Source organism: Lepeophtheirus salmonis, chromosome 5 (assembly GCF_016086655.4).
Source record: "Lepeophtheirus salmonis chromosome 5, UVic_Lsal_1.4, whole genome shotgun sequence".
In the NCBI taxonomy this organism is placed as follows: Eukaryota; Metazoa; Arthropoda; class Copepoda; order Siphonostomatoida; family Caligidae; genus Lepeophtheirus; species Lepeophtheirus salmonis.
Window position 1 is genome coordinate 33,181,117 of NC_052135.2, and position 9,599 is coordinate 33,190,715.

Sequence of the window (9,599 nt, forward strand, 5' to 3'; positions counted from 1 at the left end):
CTTGAAAGAAGCATTCGTAATGCCCGGTGAATCGAAAATCAAGCCTTTCCAAGTCCATCATCTCTCCTGGAATTAGAGCTTCCAGAACAATATACTTTAACGCATTCAGGTGCACAATTTTGTCTCCACGACGATAAATATGGTTCTGCAAAACTCCTTAGTTATTTAATGCTTAAGAATCTCCAACTTTTGTCCCAGTCTTCGACTTTGTACGCAAATGGAACCTTTAAAGTTGTGCTCCTATTATTTCACCAACTTTGTACAGTCCATAGTTTGGTGAATGTAAACATTAAATCCCTCAAAGTCTGAAATAAGTAACACAAGACTTATCAACAAACTGGAGGAGCAGGAGCCGAGTCTATCTCCTCTTGAAATAATGACTGATTTTGAACGTGCAGCCATCAATTCCATAGCCGATATTTTCTCCAACTCTTCCAAAACGGGATGTTTTTTTTACATGTTTAGCAATGTATTTTCAAATAGATAAAGTCTAATGGTCCTCAATTCATCAACGAAAATTATCCTAACTTTGCTTCGAAAATGCAAATGCTCACTTCTGTTGTTTTTGTTCCCTCAATGTTTGTAGAACAATACTTCTCATCACTTTCAATGATTATCCAGAAGAAACGTTGCCAGTCATAGACTATCTAGAAGATATCTTGATTGAAAGGCTGAAAGACAACATTACAAGACGTTCCAGTGCTTCAACTTTGCCCATTGTAATTAGTATTATACAGCTCGTAGGAGCCTCTCACACCCCTATTTGAAGGTTTTTAGACATGCTCAAAAAAGAACAGGAAAAAAAATGAATCACTATCTGAGCAGTTTGTAGCAAGAGGAGACATTCCTACAAGCAGTGTTAACTTCGTCAGATATTTTCAATTTCTTCTCGTGTTTGTATTTTCTTCGTCTTGTCTCGTCTCGGCCTCTTCAGTCAAAAGTCTTCGTCAGTTATTAATTTCGTAAACCTTCGTCAAAGTATTGTAAGCGTAATAATGTTGTCTTTGTCAGAAATCGTCATAATATTGTTTTCGTCAGAAATCGTCATAGTTGTCTTTTATTTTGTCTTTGTCTCGTATTCGTCAGAGTTTCATCTTGTCAAAGTTTCGTATTCGTCAGAGTTTTGTATTCGTCAAATTTCGTCTCCACCATGATTTTTGTTAGATTTTCGTCTTGGTCAGAATTTCATCTCCGTCCGAGTTTCCTCTACAGTACTACAATTTAATATAACTTTTTATAATAGTTAAAAATGCTCGAAAAATAGGGTTTTAAAGCACACAAAAAATATGACAGTATGGTCCGGAGTAGGTTCATAACCCACCGCCAAATCATTGTAATTGACAAAAGAAACTCTTATTCGAGACTCCATTTACTTTTTAGGCTCACACCTTGTGCAATATACCACCGGGGTTCGTAGTGGGCTAATATCCCAACACCAATTCACAATTTTGATATGACCTCTAGAATATTACTTAAATTTTTATTTATATGGCCAGTTGACTTCATATTAGGTTTGCAAAGGCGTTCCACATCCAGAATGGAGGCTCAGGCTTAGAAATATTTAGGAGCCATAACTTATAAATTGCAAAATAGCATTTTCTATATATTAAATGTGAATGTCTTGTCTGTTTGTCTACTCATAAAACCATCATGAGAATCATTCTTAAAATTTGACTGTCTCTATTTTTTATTAAGCAAGAGTTCTTAATCAATTTTAATTTATAAATGTCCCGAACCGATTTACTCTACTAAAAGTTAAAAAGTAAAATATTTAAGATCCTATCTTCTAAGACGTAAAGCTTTTACAAAAAAGCGTACAGACGATAAAAATATCAATGGATTGTAAAAACTTTGAAAGAAATATTCATTTCATTTTTTCACGTATTAATTATGACTTCATTATGCAAAACCATTACATACAAATTAATTGACTTTCCAGTTCGAATCTAATGAGGTGTTTAATTTGAAAAAATACGTATAGAAAAATTTCATTCTATTTTATTATTTTTATATTCGTGACTTTTGCCTCAGATTATAACCCCCCCCCTTACAAAAAAATAATAATAAAGAAAAACGTAGAAGAAGTATTCATTGCCTATTTACTTAAATAAAAGGTATCTGATGCAGACCCATTAACAAATATTCTCTAGTCAGTAAAAAAATATTTATGTAGCCATAATAAAAATATTATAAAAGATCTGGGCCTTCAAGGAATTAAATACGTAAATATTCGCCTATCACGACTACGAATACAAAGAAAAAGTAATACTGTCGCCAAAGAATGATAATTTATGTTAAAAAATCAATATTTTTCTCACAGATTCATGAATGATTCACAAGGGACTAAAATTTAACGGATTTTGAATATTTTACTTTTTTTCTTAAGCATTTCTAAGCCTGAGCTCCCATTCTGGATGTTGACTACCTTTGCAAATCCCAATGAAGTCAAATGGATCATATAAGTAAAAAATGTAGTTATACTCAAGAGGTCATATCAAAAAACAGTGAATTAGCGTTAGGTTATCGAGCCTACTATGTGAACCGCTGGTATATTGCACAACTTGTGGGCAGAAAAAGTAAATAGAGTTTAAAATAAAGGGTTTTCATTGCCAATTACAATGGGTAATAATGGGCGGTGGGTTATGAACCTACACCGGGCTTCTAGATCGACATCATTATTAATGAAAGAAAGGGCAGCAGCTTCATCAGTCAAAGGCTATATTTGATGACTAAGTTTCATGAGGCAGCTTTTAATATTGTTTCGTCTATTTTTTCGAAAGCTTTCAATGATTTTAACAAACATAAATCATTATATGGTACTTTGAATGCTAAAATGCATTGAAAGCAAGGCTTAACGTATATTGTTACAATCAATAAAAAAATATCTAATAACGCTATTTTATCGTCTTTATTTATTTTAAGCTGGTAACTTAGTAAGGATATCTTCAGAGAGTATAACTGCTCTGGCCATCCAACGTGCTTCGTGCATGGCACCGTGAGGTCTATTTTTTTATCATTGTCTCCACCTAAAAATATAGAATATATGAGCTCTATGTAATCATCTCCCAAAATTTATTTTGATACTTCATTGCGATAATATTCTAATAAATATTCAATTTCCGAAAGTGATAGTAGTTTACTTTGTATCAATGATTGTAATGAGTTTATTTTGAAGGAATCTATATTTCTCAAAAATCTTTTAATTTTTGAAAGAAAGGAATATTTGGACTTGTTGTTACAATTTTGATTTTCACTTCGAAAACACTTTTTAAAATCAATTCATGAGGACGATGACGAATTCTAAACAAAGCATTTCTCTTTCAAATTTTTGCTCCAGCAGCATAATTAAGACAATCAGTATTTGAAGCTGTGGTATCACAGCAGAGAACTTACATATTTTCTCTGAGTTCCCAGTCTAGGATGGCTTTCCATATGTAAAGACAACCGACAAACCTTCTTTTTCATCTTCAAGTTATTCTAAGCAGGCAGTAATTTTCTGTCCCAAAGTAAAGCTACAACATCTAGTACTTTGTCTTTAAAATCAATTATTACTGCATTCGCCGATCTTTTGTACGATGACTCCGTATCATTTGGATAGAAGACTTACTAATAGGAAATTGATGAATATTCAACCCCAATGAGTTGCTTCAAGAATGAAGAATATATCTCTCCTACTTAATTGACACCTATCTAATGCAGCTCCTAAGTTTGAAGTAATCAAATATTTCTGAATCCTTTTTCGGGTTGTTATTCCATGTGAAATTAGTTTGAACTTTTGTAGATATAAATTAGAAAAAAATACAAACGAATTGTATGTTATCTTGGAGCTCCTAGTCTGTAATTGCCTTTGACGTTAAAGTCAAACAAGATCACAACATTTCTCTAATTTGAAATGTAAAATCTCAATTTCTTCAAAATATACTAAGACTTAATGAAATACTATTGAGATGAATAAAAAAGGTATTATTCATCAATTTTGAACGATAAAATCAACAAAATCACTTTATGTAGAGTAGGATGGACCGGAGAAAGTTGAAACATGTCTTACTGAATTACTTGAAGATACTTCAAATTAGACAGGGCAAAGTTTTACACAGCAGACATTTCAGATTTTGAGAAAAATTTTTTTTGTTATGTCTTGGGACAGCCTAATATACATAGTACACTTGTTTCGTATAAAGGGGTCTCAGCTTAAGAAATATTATAGCCCCCGAAGCTTAGTAGTGGACCTGGATCTATAATTGCCCCACCCTTCCCTCTTTTATTTACACCGTCAAGTGCCTAAAACAATTTTTCCAGATTCATAAGAAGCCCTTAGCTATTTGGAACTCAGATACTACTGTATCACCCTAATAGGTAGAAAAATTATTGAAAAACGTTGCAATTGCACAAAAATAAATTCATAAAATTGAATTATGGATTAAAGCTAATATATTTCTATTAATATATATTGTAAATTCTTTATATACTCTATATAGGAACAAAAGTACAAGAACTGAGACCGATAAGCAACGTATTGCAGTCTCGGTTCGACTTTGTCGGTTACGGTTCTAACAGTTCAAGAACCGGAACTACTAGACCCATAAGGGCACAACTTTGGTTTTAAGATATACTTTTTTATTTTAAATAAAATATATTATGTTGTAAAGATGTATATTTATTGATGTATATTATTTCAGAAAAGATATATTGTTTTAGTTGAAATACGAATTTATATTTAGCTTTTTGTATACAATTTTCTAAATGTACTTAGAAAAATATATTGGTATGTATCTATACCTGTAATCATTATTTATTTGACTATTATTAATTATAAAAATTCTCATAAACGACTAGAAAAGTCAGTCCTTAATATTACCTAGTAATTATGCTATTATTATATTATGTAAATCAAAATTAATCAATAATAACCCGTGAATAAACAAAAATGACACCGCGCTACAGTATCCTCAGTCATCATAACCGATATTTACTGATAATAGGAATAAAATAGGTATTAATGTAATAATGTGTAGGTTTGTGTACATACATACATCAAATAGTTCTTGATAAAGCTTAAATATAGCTGTTAGTACGTAATTTGTTGACTTATTTAAGATTTTTTCATTAAAATATACTCAACTACTCTAAATTATGCATCGTCTGACTCATTACGTTTAGTAGTAGTCAAATATATCCCTCCTTGGAGCCAAGCAGTTTACATGCACAACTTGTGGGTCGGGATGGATTATGGGATATTAGAGGGGTCATTGATGTTTAGAAAAGCCTCAGCGAAAGAAAATAACCAGCCTTGCAGCCCAGAAGTTCACCTGCCGATATATTATGACTCATAATTTATGAGGCATTCGATAGCGTTCTTGATGTTCAAGGAAGCAGCAGCGGTTGAATTTAAACTACCTTGAAGCCCGGCAGTTCACCTGCACAGCCCGTGGACCAAGATGAATTATAGGGATGGGATCCTTGATACTTAGGAAATTAGCGGTGGTTGAAATTAAATTGCCTTGAAGCCCAACCGTTCACATTCATCACTGCAAACTTTTTACTAAAATCACTTATAGTGAACCTTTGGGAAATACACATTCACTTTTTACTTACGGAAGCCTCAAAATATGGCCACTCAGCAGAGCAACTGCTTCCTCACCAACACAAAAAAATCAACTCTATATTTGTTGTCAGCTATCGATATTTCTACTTCTATTTCCTAAATCTGTGTTCTGAACGTCGATTGGTTGAATCCGAATTAGGTCTTGTTATGGAGTAAACAGTTTTCTATAATTATTGAATTATAGTTCCATATGGTACCATGGTTTGGAAGTGTAATATATTCGTGTCTTCCCTCTGATTCTATTGTATTTTCTTGTATGTACAGGGTCCGTGGACAAAATCTACGCTTCATAAAGCAACAACTACAAGCTTATTTTATAATATTTATTGATAAAATAAAAACGAATATCTTTATTAGGATATCTATTCAATGTAGCCGCCGTCTGCGGCCAAACCCCGCTCAATGCGGCTACAAAACCGAGAACAGGCATTTTGGATCTGTGCTGCTTCTATCTCACTGAATTTCTCCTTGATGCAGGTGATGAGAGACTGCTTGGTCATGTTCTCCACGTAGGACCAGACAAAGTAGTCCAACGGGTTCAAATCCGGTGATGAGGGAGGACAAGAGGAGAAGGGTACGAACGCAAAAGCATTGATTTTCAGCCATTCTTGCGTCCGCTTAGCTTTGTGGACTGAAGCCGAGTTCTGCTGCCACGTCCACTGCCTGTCGCTGACAACAGACTTGCCATGGCTTTCATGGAACGCTAGGGGTCCTCGTCGATGATGTCCCTGACCTTGTTGATGAAGGTGACGTCCCGGACAATCCTCGTGCTCTTCTCCTCTTTCTTCTTCCTGTAAACAACGCCCATCGGAGCCGATGACTCCTCCAGCTGCTTCCTGAGACTTCTGACCGTTCTAACTGGCATTGACAGAAGGCCAGACATGTCAGCATGGCTTAATTTCATGTGATCACTAAGCATAATCTGAATAGCAGCGCATCTACGATCTCTCTCATTGAACATAATGACTTTTCTTGGGCACTTAAAATGATGCTATTGCTACAAGTGGTAAACAATAACTGAAGCCTATGACCAGGGAAAAAATTTAACACCAAAAACAGACGGATCAGACATCAGCTGATGGAGTAACGTTGTCTTTAAAATGCGGCAGATTTTGTCCACCCACCCTGTATATATATTTGTAAAGTACTATTTTTACCTTTTTATAAGAATAAATAGTTATGTATTCTATGTATATCCCAGAGTAGGTTTTTGTATTAATAAGAATATAGATGTTCCTATAAACAAACATTGTCTTATTCCTCCACGCCTTTCCTTCTTTTAATAAATAATTTGTACCTCGGCAACCTTCGTCAAGACACAACAGGAAGAATTGGATAACTACCAACTGATTTCGGGACTTTTTTAGGTTTCTGTTCATATGAAAGATTGCATGATAATTGATACAATAAAGGTAACGATGTGTCTGAAATTCGTTGTGAAAATATTGCAGCACCACGGCTCTACATCACTAACAAAAAAACTGTGAACAATTGTTATTTAATAATTAATAGTAACGTAGTTGTGAATTGGCTACCTATCATACAGAGTAGGTAGGTTAGAAAAATCAGAAATAACTGAATAAAGGACTTAAAATAGGTTCTTGCAATGTATATTTAGTGTAGAATGTTGTTGATACCAAAAGTACTTCTATTTGTTGAATAAACACTGAGAAATTGCACTTTTTGTGAGCAGAAAATTGAATTTTCTTCTCAACCCTCCTCAAAAAATGACGTCACTTGTTCCTTTAAATTTTATACTTAAATAACTAGATACCTATAGCCAACTACATGTTTACGTTTATTTTACTAATTATATTACAACGCAACCTGTCATTAAAACATAATGTTTTATCTCAAATTATAAACTAATAAATAAATTTTTGTATTTGGCATAAATATCTACAATACAGTGGGTATGTAACTCTGAAGGTGAGATCCCTTGAACAAGTGCTTCACTCGGTAGATCTTGTCTCCTTTAATGGAAGGATGGTGATTGTGCCTTTTCATGTCTAGGTCTGGGATAGTGACTTCTGAATTATTCCTGATATTCTACCGAATCATCGTATACTTCTACATATAAAAAAACTAAGGAGTTAAATAAAAATGTCCATGTCTATGCTACCTATCAACTGATTTTGGGCCCTTTCGTTTTTTAAATGAAAAGTTGCGTGTTACAATACGGGTAACGACAATCCATCTAGGAATATGTAAAGAACTTCTTTATCGATGAATTCTTAGATAAGGAAGGGAAGACTTTCGTAACCTTTCAAAAAAAAGTATACCAAGTAGGATTCATTTTCACTTCGCAGAAGAAATTTGACTACGTTGCTTAAGTAAAAGTTCATCCAGGTAATGGGAAAACCTGGTGTCGCGCCTGGATGCCGTAGTGGCTACAGGCTAACTAAGTATAGGAAGAAGGATCCTCCTCCCGCCAAAAGAAGTTTCCATATTTTTCGAAAGGATAAGGAACTATTCCTTATTCTGGTATATATGACCTGCATTTTTTATCCTCAGACTATAAAATTAGGATACGAACAAATATCGGCATTAGGATATCTTTATAAAAATATTAAGCAAGCATGCTATACTAACTCAGTTTCGAAACATGCCCTCCTATTTTTCCAAGACACCCAAAATAGTGAGGAGCAAAGCATCTCTCTCTTGTACTCAGATCTTAAAAGAAAATATTATGATAAAATTCATGCATTCGAAATTGCCGATACTATTTCCTCGATATCAGAAGTAAATTTAAAATTGGACAGAGCTCGCTTACCCGATAGGGTTTATGAGCGCTTTGACTCCATTTATCAGGTATTGATATTTCATAATCTTAAATTTTCGGATTCAGATAGATTTTTCATCGGATTTTCTTTCAATGTACAATATTTTAATATTAGAATACAGTTCTGTTTTAACTCTTTATCAGAGTATTACTTTTTTTACTTCAGTTATTGCAGTAATCTGCAATATATATATATTCTTGTTCCTTCCTCTGTTAAGTTCCTCACGGTGCGTCCCATGACTAGTATACAATATTAATTATATTTATTTATCCAGGTATTGTCATACACAACAATATCTATCAGAGGTTCTATCGATATGGATAATTCTAGTTCCAATTATTTCTAATGCACAATGACAATATTCAAGGATCTTTCCACTCAGTTCACAAAAACATCTAAGAATTCATTGTCTTTATGTAGTGACTGCAATATATAAATTTTATTATAAAAATTTTATAATATATCAATAAGGGGATTTTCTGGTGTTATTAATCTGTTCTTTTTTGTTATATCTTGTTATTGTATTTTAAGAGTCAATAATAAATTAGCACTCGGCATTTACACAAGTGAGTTTTCTTTGGAGGTGTCTTAAGGACACTTACATTTATATATAATCATTGCATGCCATATGTATCATACCTGAAAAATAATACACGAGTTTTTGAATCCTTGATTGGAGCAGTTTGACAATTTTTTATGTCACAACTTTATGCATACTATTGCAAACATATAATCAATGCATCCTTAAACAAAAAATAAATCTGATTTCTTACATCTTATTCCAATCTAGAGTTGCAAAATGTTCATTTTATTGAAAAAATGCTAAAATATAAATAAAAATTTATAAAAATATTTTTATAAACAACAGCAAGAACAGTCTGTCAGCTACTTAGAATCAACCAAAAATTTATTAATTTTTGACCAAAAATTTAAAAATATCAATTGAAAAAAAAAAAAATTATTAATCTTGTTGTTAGAAATAAAAAAAGGATTTCAGTTTTCAAAAATCGGAAAATTCTGACCACACTTTAATAGGTTGACATACTTTATTATTGACATTCCCATATGGGGAAAATTCCTTTGGAGGAAGAGGATTATCATTATTTATTGAATCAAATTTATATAATTTATGTCTACTTTTCACTGAATAATCGAAAAAATAGATTGTAATTAAATGAACTGGTTGAAAAACGATGAGCAGTTCTGTAATT

General features: G+C 33.0%; 1 long non-coding RNA gene across 1 annotated transcript; it reads right to left on the reverse strand.

Annotated features, from left to right (window-relative positions):
- Positions 1-4,638: 4,638 nt before the first annotated feature.
- Positions 4,639-6,822, reverse strand: LOC139905448 (uncharacterized). Its single transcript, XR_011780193.1, has 2 exons — positions 5,596-6,822; positions 4,639-5,542 (listed from the first exon to the last, which is right to left on the reverse strand). It is a non-coding gene; the product is annotated as an uncharacterized lncRNA (long non-coding RNA).
- Between the last annotated feature and the right edge of the window lie 2,777 nt (positions 6,823-9,599).